The 14,159-nt window shown below is 45.9% G+C and overlaps 1 protein-coding gene and 1 long non-coding RNA gene across 13 annotated transcripts in view; one reads left to right on the top strand and one right to left on the bottom strand.

The window, feature by feature from the left end:
* The window catches only part of Msi2 (musashi RNA-binding protein 2), a 366,538-nt gene that overhangs the window by 92,234 nt on the left and 260,145 nt on the right, over positions 1 to 14,159 (top strand). The gene's annotated exons all lie outside the window — the stretch shown is intronic.
* On the bottom strand, positions 10,128 to 12,178 carry LOC134480853 (uncharacterized). The gene is made up of 2 exons (XR_010055735.1): positions 11,875 to 12,178; positions 10,128 to 10,381 (listed from the first exon to the last, which is right to left on the bottom strand). It is a non-coding gene; the product is annotated as an uncharacterized LOC134480853 (long non-coding RNA).

Here is a 14,159-nt window from a genome sequence, read left to right as displayed (position 1 = left end):
GAGATGGGTGTTGTTGCTGGCCATGTCCGGGAAGCCATGGAGAGAGCATGTCAGACCTGGCGTCAGCCCTCCTGGGGTGATTTCTCTCTAGTTTCCTAGTCCTATTAAAATTTAAAAATATCTTATTACTTCCACAGAAGAAAGATTTTTAGAAACTGGGGAAAGTGAATATAACATTTTGTTCGATATTAAAAGTTAATTTAAGTCAGAACTAGAGGCCTAGACAAGCGTCTTCTCTTTTCTTCATTTGGTGGTATAATTGACCCCTTGCACCTCCGTCCGGCTTCACACTCATTCAGCAGAGGCTAATTACAGGGTGCAGGGCTGCCACATGAGTCCGAGCTACATCATTCTGATGGTTTGAACTTGTTCAGAAAAATTTGCTACAGACTTTAGCAAGTGGAATATTAACTCAGAGTGAGGGAGGTCTGCGGTATCATCTAACCAAATGGGGTATGTATGAGGAATAGTCAGTATACTTCCTGGACCTACAATTCAGAAGTGCTTCTCCCTCACCCCCACCCCATGCTAGAGACTGAACCAGGCCTCAGGCATAAGAAGATAAATGCTTTACCCATGAGTGCTAACCCCTAACTGAATTCCCAAATTCAAACACATGGTTTAATATAAAATCCCAGGGGATCTTGGGTCAGTTTTTCTATATATGTGGTCAGCTTTACAAAGTTAAAAAAGAATGGATTTCATTTTCTTATAGATTCAGAAGATTATCCTTGTCAAAAAGCAGAAATGACATAAAAAGGAGAGCTTTATAAGTTAGCTACAGTATGTCTCAGATGTCAGGATAATTAGCCCCCTGGAAGGATGTATGCCCCAGTGGCTCTGGTCTTGGCTTCTGGGAGTTAGCAAGTCTTATGACTTGTACCTTGGCTGGGGTGTGGTCCATGGCATCACCTGCATCCCAGTGGAGCTGAGAACTCTGGGAGCAAAGGAAACAGCCAGCTCAGGCCAGTTCCATTTCTCTTTAAGTTTGTTCTGGGATGGGACAGGTTGAAGGGTCATGGTGTTGCTTGTGTTTTGAGGAGCAGAAAGCTTCATCCTCCAAATCAGGATCTTATGGATGAAAAGCTCCCCTAAACCCCATGTCTGGAAGTGGGGAAGTGAATCAGGCGTCTCTAGCCACTTGGCTCACTGAGGAAGTGAGTTTCAGACCCGATTACAGCTCCTTAAGTGGCTGCTCTAGTGATCCATTGACTGTTGCAACTGCGTTTCCTGAACATTTCATTTTATAGCTCTGAAATTTTAGTCCATAAATCTTGTGAATTTCAGGTTTTAACTTGGAGGAGCCACGTGGTGATAGGGGGTGGTCGAGTGCCAAGTTTATTTTTCATGCATGTTCACAGGGCCTGTCCCATTACCCCCTTCTTCTCTCTTTATATGTTACGGCTTGCACTCAGTTGTTTATCTGTCTTCGTATAGTGCCATTCATAGAATATTTGGGTTCAGAATGAGCCTGGAAATGGCAGAGCTCAATCCAGGAGTATTGATGGTAATTGGAAAGCTTCTCTTTAAATAGTGAGAGCTGCTGGTGGGGTTGGGGTGGGGTTGGGGTTGGGGGGAGTAGGGTAGTACAGCACTGAGGTGAATGAGGCTCTGCCTGTGATCCTCAACATGAAGACCTTGTCGCCCTTCTCAACAAAGGTCTGGAGGTGGAGCTCAGTGCCCAAGGTGGAGTTCTTGCCTAGGAGGCACCGAGTCCTGGGTCCCAGTCCCAGCAAGACAAAAACTAATATCGTGACTCATGTCTGTGATCTCAGAACTCAAGAGGTAGAAACCGGAGGGTCAAGGTTACTTTTCCATACATAGTGAGTTTGAGGCTAGGCTGGGATGTAAGCTATTCTCTCTTAAAGAAAAACAGGGGCTGGAGAGATGGCTCAGCAGTTAAACACGCTGGCAGTTTTTGCAGAGGACCAAGGTTCAATTCTCAGCACCCACATGGTGGCTCACAACTCACGTTTCAGAGAATCTTCATCTTAACACTTTCTTCTGACCTCCATAGGCACCGGACATGCATGTGGTGAACATATATACATGCAGGCAAAACCCTCATACATATAAAATAAAATAAATCCCAGAAAACTGAAAAATAAAAAAGAATAAGGCTGTTGGGATTCATCTTGATGTTGGTGGGAATATAAACGGTGCAGCCATGGTGTATTCTCAATAATTGGACATAGGAATATTATAGGACATGTATATGCTACATGTTCATACATGCACACCATATTAGGAAGGCAGAAACTTGACTAGGTATCTGAACATGAGTGAACATTACAGCACTGCTTGTAGTCGTCAAAGGTAGAAACCAGGTAATAACCATCAACTAATGCATACATGAACCAAACTTGTAGGGTGAAGGGAAACTTGTGTCTATGGAGACAGGAAGTACGATAGCGGTCTACTGCTATATTATTTTGTCACCAAAAACATAATAGGCTAACGGAGAGTCCTGTGTAGGTGGTGGGATCCCTGTCTTCCTCAGGCTGCACCTAAAGCTTGAACACGCACTGTGGGCAGAGCCTGGAGGCTGCTCCACCCTGTGCTGATCTGGGTTTCCCCTTCCGGGGTCAGAAACATCTGCCACTTGAAGCTTGCCTTCTCTGTGGCTTTCCATGCCCTTTATTTGGTTCTATTTTAAGTCACCTCTCCCTGCATTTGGTAACTGTCTAAGACTGTATTTGGTTAACTCAGTGAGACATGATAAAAAGAACAGAAAGATCTCTCGTGGTGATGCAGATAGGCCTTAGGGTGGGTTGAGTTGGGAGACAGTGTCCATTCATACAGCAGGGAGACTGAGTTCTTTGGGTGAAGGTTGAGAAAAGATAAGGCTTAAAAAAACAGAACAAAATAAAAAAAATCAAAGAAAATATATACTTCGCCTTGCTCTGGAAATGCGCTTGGCTCCAGCACAGCAGGTGGCCGTGGAGCCCAATCTGGGGGAGGCATCAGACTTGCCGTGCAATCAAAGTTAAGTGCAGAAATTTAATTAAACAGCACCAAGGATGGCAGAAACTTTGTAAAATCGCAGTGCATTGTCAGATTCAACAGTTATTCCAAGGAGCACAGTCCACAGATGGTGTCTAATTGATAAATTAAAATTAGGCTTCTCTAACGGGTTTGTATTTAAGCCCAGTTTCCCACCCGTGTGCTGACCGCCACTTCTGTGAAGCCCTTTTTACCTTCTCTGTCCTCCAGGCCTACAGGGAAAAAGAAACCCAAACAACTGAAACCATGTGGTTCCCCTTGTCGGCCCTTAGAAGGGCAGCATTTGTTGGGTTCTTGGATTTGAGTGAGTGACTCCCACTTTAAGCCCAGAGCCCCCACTTGTGGCATTCTTGTCCTGACAGCAGAACAGTGGGGACACCTGGCTCCTGCATGTTCTTTCTGCTCTGTTAACCTGGAGCTGTTGCTCAGATCTGCCCTGGCCATTTGTTTTCCACAGCTCCTTCTCTGTCCCTCCGTTGTCATTACCCCCAGCACACCCCCCTCCCCAACTTTGTTCTCTTTTTAGCATTGCTGGCTTTTATCCATTGTAGCACTAGATTTTTTTGGGGGGGGGGGATTACAAAACAAAAGCCTCAGTTTATTAAAACAAAAACAGTTTACAAAAATCCAAACCAGAGCCTGTCTGTTTTCCAGGCCTTGTAGCACTTCCTGTCTGTCAGCGGTTGATATCCCGAGAACTGACTTTTCATTTGAAAAGAAAACATTTGCTGTCTGCAAAGATCCGGTTATGTTCAGAGATACGGATCCTCTCTTGAGATTCAGGGACACACAGTCACACCCTTGATGGTTAGCAGATGGAGAAACTGAGGCATATGGTTCTGGAGAGTTCCCTTGGAGCATGCTCTGTGAACTCCATGTTCCTAGGCTCAGCGGAAGTCCTTGGGCACACAGAGCTGTGGGCATTCATTCATTCATCCCACCTAGTGTCTGTGGACACTTACTGTGTGCTCTTGGGATGCTCAGGGGACCTTGGAGAGGGCTAGGGGAAGTTGCATGAAGCACCGGGACTATGGGGACAAACATCTTAGATGCCACAGGTAGGTAGGTACCTGGGTGGTGGCACCTCTTGGTACAGATACCCTAGAGCAGTGGTTCTCAACCTTCCTAACGCTGCAGCCTTTTAATATAATTCCTAATATTATGGTGACTTCCCCCCCTATAAAATTATTTTCGTTGCTTCATCATAACTGTACTTTTGCTACTGTTATGAATTATGGTGTAAATATCTGTTTTCCAGTGGTCTTAGGTGAAAGAGTTATTTGACCTCCAAAAGGGTCAACAGGTCAAAGGGGTCACCTCCAAAGGTGACCCATGGGTTGAGAACTGCTGCTCTAGAGGGAGTGGTCTCAGAGCCAGGCCTGAGGCATCTGTGAGATCAACAAGGAGGCATACCTTAGTGTGAGTGCTGAAGAGCCTCTCTCAGACAGCAGCACCTGCTGGCAGCCTCATGGTCTAGGGGAGTAAAAGGCAGGAGGCCTGGGGAGAAACCTGCAATGTCAACGCAGCCGAGTAGCAGATCCATCCTTTTGAGCACTTCCTGCACGGCTGGTGTCGTTGGGAGCTTCTTAGATTCATCTTGTCTCTTTGCTTTATTCCTGTATATGTATTGGAACCTTTTTCTTCCCCGATGTTGAAGATAAAACCTAGGGTTCTGCACACGCAAGACTAAGCTTCTATTACAGAACCGTGTATCACAGCCTCCTCTGGAGTGTGTACCTGGAGCATTGACGCCTCTCCGTAGATGTTGACTGAGTGAGCAGACTCTCTCTGACAGACACTAACTATCCTGGCTGACCTTGGAGTCAGGTCTGTGGTTCTGCTGGCTTCTATTTCTATGCTGGAGTCTGTCCTCATGGGCTAGACTCGTCTTTGCTCCTCACCGCCCTTTAATGGGATCATGTATGTTAGGGATGTTATAAAGAGTACTGTTGGGGTTATAAATACTAACCCGGATCTCTGCTTAGGCTAAGTTGCTGTTTCCATATTTTAGAGGAGAGGAGAAACAAAACGTAACCCCCATAGCTATTTGTTTTTTAATCTGCATTTGTGTTTATATGTGTGCTGGGTACACATGTGTGGAAGCCAGAGGGTGTGTTTGCTTAGACACTCTCCACCTTTTTATTGAGTCAGGGTCACTTATGGTTTGGAACTCACGGAAGTGTCTGAGCTCCAGGGATCTACCCATCTTTGCTTTCCAATTCGTGAGCCATCACTCCTAGCCTAAAAAAAAAAAAGTAAATAAATAAAACAAAAAGCTAAAAAAAACCCCACAGGTTCTGAGGCTAGAATTTCTGTGCTTGTAAGGCAAGTACTTTACCAATTAACTTCTCCCTGCCCTAATTAATAATAATAATAACAGTAATTATTATTTTGAGACAAGGTCTCTATATTTATTCCAGGCTGGCTTTGAACTCATGACCCTCCTTCCTTGGCCTCTGAAGGGAATGTGTTAGCATATCCTGGTTCGGTCAAGTTTAAAACCAGAGCTTTTCTTTGTACCATGGAACCTTGGCTTGATCTTTGCTCCATTTCCGCTGTCTTGGAGCAGAGGTGGTGGGGAGCGAGGATTAGATCGTATTTAGTTTTTTACTTATTGCCAAAGAGGAATTGTGAGGATGCTGTGGCAGAACCTGGTCTAATTGCCTGTTGTTTCTTCTTTGCAGTGGTGTGGGTGGCTTTTGAAATTCCCTGTAGTTTATGGAGGCGAGCCTTGCCTTGTAGATGCCAGATGATGTAGCCGAATGGCTGTCGGCTGTTTATTTGCTAGTCTGTCGTTCTCCACACAGCATTCTTGAGTTTCGAGGCCCAACACTGTTTGATGTCCCCTCCTCCTCCACCTCTAAATATAACCAGCCAGTCAATCAGTCTTGGCAGCCATCGGGGCTTGGGCTGTCAGATGGAGTTTGCCTTGGATCCCCTGAACTATTGGCTTGTTTTCCCAGCTTGCAAGTGTATTCAAATAGTGAGATTGGAATTAGCCTTGCAAACACACCGGCAGGTGGGGCCTCCAGGTTGATAAGCAGGCAGTGTTTTGGTATAAAATGACATTTCTCTCTCCTCCACTCTCAGAAGCTGAGCGAGGGAGTGGCTTTCACGCTTAGTGAGCAAGATGCGTGGGTGTGTTTTCCTGAATTGTGATTAAATTTTTTTTCTTTTAAATTTTAAGTTGTTGCAAGAGAGAAAATGAGAAACTGGCAGGTGGTGGGGATTACTAGAAGGCTGTGCTGGATGGAGGCGGAGTACAGATGTAGTTTGGGGGCGTTTTCCCGGGGTATTTCCAGTGGACTCTGAGGCTCCCATCCTGGCCAGGGTTCTGTGAAGAGCCTAGGTCTTCAGAAAGAACACAGCTTCCTGGACTGGAACAGCCCTTCCTGCTGCTGCCCGAGGCTATTCCTGTAGGCTAGGAACAGTGTGGCTCCTGGTCCCCCTCCCCCTGAGACTTGTTAAAGGGACCTGTGGGTAGCTACCAGAAGATGCCAAATCCCAACCTGAAAGGCACCAGGGAGAAGCCTTGCACACTCATTGCCACCAGCTCATCCCCAGTTGCTTTTATCTGAAGCTTCGTTTAAGGATGCAGTTGCCATGGCGTGGCCTGGGCACACAGGTGCCCTCACTTCTGCCAACTGTGTGGCCCCTGTAGGCCTAGGCAGCTCGGTGATTGGTGCCAGCAGCAGGTGCAGTCATCCAAGGACAGGCAGCCACACTGGGTTCTGTAGGGCTCCAGGCCTTTAGCTGAGTTTAGAGAGGGAGAAGTTAAAGCAATTCACCCAGGCTCGAGGGGCTCAGAGACATGGAGTGCATAACCTGCTCTCGAGCAGCAGTACAAACTGTCCTATAAATGAATCTTCCAGAAGAGTTGTTGCATGATCCAGGAGCCTCGGTTATCCATGACACTCTTGCATGGAATTTGTGAAGATATTTTTCCCATAATAATTCTTTTATGGATGTACAATGGAATTTTCCAGAGAAAATCTCTACCAAGGATTTCTATCTCGGGTTGCCTCCTGGTCATTTGGTGAAGTTTTGTTAAATGCTGAGAAAACTTGTCCTAGGTAGGCTCTACTTCGATCCTCTGAGAGACTGCTGGTGCTGGCTGTACTTTGGGTTAATTTTTGTGACCTTTTGAGGGTGGCTACTCTGTCAAATACACTAGAATAGCAAGGTGTCCCGAGCCTCCTTCTTAGCAGGGCTTCCTCCTCTGTCACTGGGAAAAAGGGAGTGTGGGTTTTGAGCAGATGCATGTCACGGAGCACTGTAACCCTGGGAGAGGTGGTGACCTCTCTGATCCCGCGCAACCCCTCCAAATAGAGCAGGCAAGAGACTACAGAACAGACACATGTGTGTCTGCCAGGGAGAGGGGCCCTCCCATTTCTGAGTAATTTGTTTTGGGTTTGTCCCCAGGGAGATGGTCCACCTGAGTATAGCACCTTCTCAGCTGCTTCTGGCTTTGCGAAGGGACGTGACTCAATGCTCACACTAGATGTCAAGTAACTGAACCGGGAAGGAAGGGACAAGCTGGCCCAGCCTGTGCCTGGGTCGGGTGCTGTTCTGGGAGTTCCTTCATCTGATGTACGTAAGGCTCCTTCCTGTGAGCAGGTTCTGACATCCCATGTTACCATGAACAAAAAGGGGGTACCTTCATTTGTGTCAGGCCATGCAAGTGTCAGGCTTCCTTTCTGGTCTTGATACTCTATCTACTGTGTCCCTAGAGAATGATGGGATTGTGATCTGGAGGGGTTCAGAGGAGAATGGAGCCAGGGTAACCCTCACCCTCCCCTTAACAAGAATGGAAGACAGAATAAAGGGCCCCAGAAATAAGTAATGGTTAACCAGACTGATTAATCAATAGGACTAATTAAAAATCAAATGCTTGAGAACACCACGGTGTTGGGTTAATTGTAAACCAACAGTGAAACGTTAAAACTTGTCCAGCCCATGGCTTTGAATTATTAACTGAATGAGTTAATTTCAAGCCGTCAGCTTAGGTAGCTGTGAAATCCAGGGTTAGCGGAAGGGGAATTAGTGTGCCCTTTCCTGCCAAGGGCCTGCTTTGGCAACACGATCTTCTTTATCAGTGTTGCTCTTTGCATTTTAAATCAAAATATCCTAAATGTTAGGCAAAACCTCACACACTTCAGATAAATCGTGAAGACGGATCAGAATGAGCCAGCGAAGAGCTGGATTGCACATTTCTTACCTGTTGAAAGGATGGTCATAGTATCCAGCATTCCAGTGGGAGAAAGGGCTCTCTCTGATCAACACTCCCCCCCCCCCCCCCCCCCCCCCGGAGCTGGGGACCGAACCCAGGGGCCTTGCGCTTGCTAGGCAAGCGCTCTACCACTGAGCTAAATCCCCAACCCTGATCAACATTTTTGGCTTGCAATGCTGGCCCTAGATGACCCACCCCCAACTCCCAGTCCCCGGCCCTGTCTGTGTTGCTTTTTAGTGTGTCTTTTTTTTTCTTCTGAGGCCCAGGTCCAGGGGTGGATTCTCAGAAATCACCCCTGACCACCTGCTCTGGTTTGAGCCCCCTATAACACTGGGTGATGGCTGAGTGGACCACCCCCCCCTCCACTGTGAAGGGTTTTAAGCTGACTTTCCTTTACCTGTTTGGATGACTGGGTTAAGAGTCAGCACCTGTGGCATGGTTTTCATTTTGATTCTAACCTGGCTGGGCTTGTGGAGCCAGTAGAAAGACTCAGACCCTTTGCTTGGAGTAAATTCCATGGAGCTGTGTAGTGAGGGTTTGATACACATGTCCCTGGGTCTGGGCCTGAGTGACCTCTCATGACGGACTCACAGGCCGCTAGGCTGTTGATGAAGACTGTACTTCAGAGGCTTTTGTACAGCGCTTGCTAGTTCCTTGTAGAGCGGCCCTATTCACTCCTTGGCAGAACTGCTCTCTCATACATGATGCACGTGGGTAGGCTCGGTAACGTCCCCGAGTGTTGCCGTTTTCTTCCTTAATTTGCTAAATGGGCTTTAAAATGGGAGATAAATGTAAATTTCAGCTCCATAAAATCGTCACTTTCAAATGCTCATGACTCAAATTAATTAATTAAAAAACAGCTTAACGCACCACTCCTGCCTACAAACACGCTAAGTGCGTAATGTCTCCTCCGTTCATGGTGGATGGGGTCACGTTACGGAGTTCCGTTGGTGAGGGGGAGAACACGCTCGATTCCAGCTTCGACATTTACAGAGCAGAGAGCCTCCCACGGTTTGTGTATTTAGAATATTGATTACTGCCTCTGCCCTCTTCCGGATTACAGAAACATGGGGAGAACTTTGAGAAGCCATCAGTATTAAGTAAAATGCCCTTAGTCCACCGTTCATTATTTTGACATGATCATTCTTAATGTTTTTGTGCATTTTCTTCCTTTTTGTCAAGACAAAAAAAGAAATGAATGTGTGTGTGTGTGTGTGTGTGTGTGTGTGTGTGTGTGTGTGCTTTCACACTGGTATCAGGGACCTTTCTGCAGATCATTCGCTATTTTCTAAAGACAACGTTCTCACTGTCTAAAAGGATTAGCGATTTAGGATTATGCTTGATTATACTTGGTGTGGCCGACTCCTACTACTGAGTGGTTAACTTGTTAACTGTTTCTTACAAATAACACTGGTTTATCAATATATTAACATACCTGTCGCCTTTTATAGTATGTATCTAAAGTGACATGGCTGGGGTTAAAGACTATGCCTAACTTGTTCATTTGCTTTTGAGACAGGTCTCACTATGTTACCCTGGCTGCTGAGGAACTCACTAAGTAGATTAGGCTGGCCTTGAATTTGAAGTAATCCTCCTGCCTCAGCCACCATGCTGGCCACTGTGAATATATTCGAGATGCTTTTATTTATGTGTGTATGAGTATGAGTGGGTAATAGAGTTACATGATCAGTAATATGTGATATTTAAGAAATCTAAATATTCATAATATGTATGCTTATATATAATATATTTAACATATTTTCAGATCACGTCATTCCCCTAGGGAAAAGGGAACTACTTTATACTCTCAACAGAAATTTGGGATATTAGCTTTTCTTGGTTAGGGTTTCTATCATCACTGTGGCAAAACGCGATGGTAAAAAGCAGCTTGGAGAGGAACAGGTTTATTTCAGCTCATCCTTTACCAGGTCACTGTCCATCACTGAGGGAAGTCAGGACAGGAACTCAGATAGGGCAGGAACCTGGAGGCAGGAACTGATGCAGACGCCATCCGCGGAGGAGTGCTGCTTCCTGGCTTGCTCTCCATGGCTTGCTCAACCTGCTTCATATGGACCCCAGGACCCCCAGCATAGTGAACTTCATTCACCTCCTCACTCATCAGTCAAAAAAAAATGTTCACAGGCCGTCCTATGGAGACATTTTCTCAGTTTAATGTTCTCCTCCCTGGGGCTGGAGAGATGGCTCAGCAGTTAAGAGCACTGACTGCTCTTTCAGAGGTCCTGAGTTCAGTTCCCAGCAGCCACATGGTGGCTCACAACCATCTGTAATGGGATCTGATGCCCTCTTCTGGTGTGTCTGAAGAGAGCAAGCAGCAGTGTACTCATATAAATAAAAAAATATTTTAAAAAATATTCTTCCTTCCCAGATGACCCTAGCTTGTGTCAAGTTTACAAAAACAAAAACCAAACAGACTAACATAGACTAGCCAGCACATAACTTAACTTTTTAAAAATGTCAATGAGTATTTCTAAAATAACAAGGGTCAATGGTAGGACACTTGCCTGGCACACATTAGGCTATAGGTCTGGTGCCCAGCACTGGGGGAAAACAGAGAAAAACCAGAGCCTCTTGTTCATATAAACATTGCTGCTTGTGCTGAGGGCGAGGCTGAGTGTTCAGTCTGGAGGTTCTTGGTCCACTTGGTCCTGACTTTCCACTGTCCCTTCAGTGTGTTTGGTAGCTTCTCTCCAGGGCTTGTTGACTTACCTTATCTTCTGAATGCTAACCTACCTGCTTAAGTATCTCACACGGGTAATATTTATTCAAGTTTGTGGCTGGAAATAGTTTTCCTCTGAATGAGAACATGCAGTGTAACTGCCCTCACACGGGTGTGGGAAGAGGAAAGTGGGGAGCCGAGGGGAGCCCCACCCCAAACCCCATGATTCCCCCCTTCTCCTGTATTCAGTACCAGCAAGTTTATCAGCATGTTCCCATCCTTCTGAAGTTTCTTTCTGTAGTAGATTCAGATAAACAGAAAAACACATCACACCTGCTCTCAGTTTATTTCATTATACAAAGAAGCAACAGGTACTTTCTGATGTTAAAAATATAAATGAGACGGAAACCAATATTGCTGCCTGTTTCTAGAGGAACACAGAGAGATTCTTCACTGTGGGGCTTTCCTTACACAGGCCACACTCAGTTCCAGGTGAGGGCATGTCTCAGGTCATTGTTTGCTCAAGAATGAGGACAGTTTTCTGAATATATAGTTTGAATTGATTAACTGATTGCAAAACAAACAAACAAACAAACAAAACAAAAACCAAAAGACAAAACAAAACTAAGACAGAATTCTGAGAAGTAAATTGAAGGCACAGGATTTAAGGTCAGCCAATATTAGGCAGAGTTGGGGACCATGGGCTTTGTCTTGTTTCTCTCTTTCATTTTCTAGGTGAGAAAGCTGAGCCCCAGTAAACATTAGCACTAGCCTGCCCCAGGTCAGGCAGAACCAAAACTGAAATGTCAGGCTCTGGTTTATGTCTTTCTGAGCGATGATACTGATCTGTTTTTAAACACAAGAACAGAGGCAGTATTTTGGTCTGGTTTCAGTTGCAGAGAGCTGAGCTTGATCCTATCCAGTTTTAAGCCAGTAAGGAATGTGTTGAGGAATGGGAAAATACCTGTAGAAAACATGAGGAGATGTAGAGAAACCTCTAGGCTGTGTGTTCAGAGCCCTGCAGCAGGTCTGGGACTTCAGGTAGCTACCACTCCCTGGGCATCGGAAAGTCCTTCTGAGTCAGAGATGGCAGCCACAGCTGTTGAGTCTGGAGCAAAGGCTACCATGCTGTCTCAATCAGGAAGCCTCCATTGCTGCCACAACCCTGCTTCAAACATTCCAGAGAAATAGATTCTGTGGCGGCACAGGATATTGCTACTGAAATAGCCAAACACCTCCCTCACCCCTCTGCCAGAGGAAGCAAAGCCCAGAACACGCCACTTCCCCTTTTGAACCAAGCTGCAGGGCAGTCCCGAAGAGTGATCTCCAGTTTTCAGAGATTGTGTAACAGAATGGCCTGTGGGGGGGCTGATGGGTGAAGGCACCAGTTCACCACGTCAGCACCCGAGTAAGGGACCAAATGATCAGAAATAGACTGGAACGTCCCATGTCACCGCCGTGTGTGGTACACTAGCAAACAAGGAGCAGCACCCCCAATAGAAACGGTACACAGACTAGCAAAGGAAAAGCACTCCCCAATAGACATCCAGAGAATATAGAAGATGGAGTTATGTGGGGACTGCCTTGTCATAGGGAGGTAGCACTGCCCTATATTGTTTTAAGATAGGCTGTTTGCAGTTACCATTGTAGTTCTGTAGCCATTGACATAAGTGGTGTGTAGTAACATGGTTCAAACCTGGGTGAATTGAAGTTCAGGTCTAGACCTAGGTCCAACCCAGTTAAAAAGCTTCCCCATCAATCCCTTAGCCTTCTATCCTGAACTTCCTAGGTAGAGTGTTTTGTTTGTCCTGTTCTTTTTTTTCTGGAGCAATTTCCTTGATATTGTGGGTGGATCCTACATTGCTTCTCCTCCAATTACTAACCATGCCCCAGCCTGGTTAGCTTCTGAGATCAGACAATGTCGCCTGTGTGTTCAGGCTGTAGATTCTACCTTGCTTTTCAAAGTCCAAACTTTCAAAGGATGGTTATCCCCGCCCTCCCAGGGCTGCTGATCAACATTCATTGGGTGAATTGCTGGCATCTGGGATGTGCGTTAGGCTAGACTTGGCAGCTGGGACACAAGTTCCCAAATGCTGTAGGATGATCATGTTGATTTCCAGACCTTCACCCCCTCAAATGGGACTTCTGGGTGGCTCCTGAACACTCCTGTACAGATGTGACTGTTTGCCACTGGGTGCCTAGTGTGTGGTATCTTACAACATGGGATTCAAGTTTGACTAGGTTAATGTATCATTGTTGGGCCAGGAGCATTATTTGCAAACCTCCAACACGATTAAATTAAGGACAGGACTTATGGGAGGAGGAGGAAGAGAAAAGTAGATAGGAGGTCAAACTTTTGGAGATGGTGGCTGGGTGTGTCACACCTAAGTCCTTGGCTGCAGGTGACTAGCACCCTTCCAGACTTGTTCTGGTCAGGTAGGTCAGTAGGAGGCTGTCTGAAGTGTTTTGTTGTAATCACAGGGGTGTCCAAACTGTGGGCTCAGGTGCTGTATGTGACTGCATGTAGTATAGGGTAACTATGAGCGGCACCCAGCACCAAACCAGAAACTTACTTCAAACATGGGATTATTCTTTTCTCTTGGAGGGTTGAGGTTAACTCATTTGCAGGGTTCTCAAGCATGAACTTTGCAGGTAACAATGTCATTGTCAAAAGGTTGGACAACAAGAACTAGAGAAAAAGCCTTAGAAAGTGAATTAGTCTTGGAAGTGTGCTGTTGCCTCTGGAATGGTTTGCCTTTCTAGTCCTGTGGATACGGCTCTGCTGCCAGCCCATCTCTGAGCATGTTGAAATAGTGACAGAATACAGGATTGGGTGGGTTCCAGATGACTTGGACTTCCCAGTGGTTGTGGAGGCCAGGGGTTCAAAGGGTGGGGAGCAGAGCCATTAGCCAGGCAGAGCTTCTTGGATTAGTTGAAGATGAGGAAAACATGGTGAGGAAACATTATCACATAGTTAGGAATTCAGTACTGACGTAGGCAGGGAGTTGAAGGCATGCCTCGTACTTTTTTTTTTTTCTGTTTTCTAATTGTATTTTATTGTCAACTTGATACAAGCTAGAGTCATCTGTTAAGAGAACTTGGTTGAGAAAATGCCTCCATCAGATTGCCTCTAGTCAAGTCCATTGGACATTTTCTTGACTAATGATTGATGTGCCAGGGTACAGTCCACTGTAGGCGGCGCCACCCCTGGCCACAGGAGGTCTTGGGTTACAATAAAAAAGGTAAACC

The sequence above is a fragment of the Rattus norvegicus genome, chromosome 10 (genome assembly GCF_036323735.1).
Source record: "Rattus norvegicus strain BN/NHsdMcwi chromosome 10, GRCr8, whole genome shotgun sequence".
NCBI classification, from domain to species: domain Eukaryota; kingdom Metazoa; phylum Chordata; class Mammalia; order Rodentia; family Muridae; genus Rattus; species Rattus norvegicus.
Note: the sequence above shows the minus strand (reverse complement) of the source record. Positions and strands in the feature narration are given on the sequence as shown.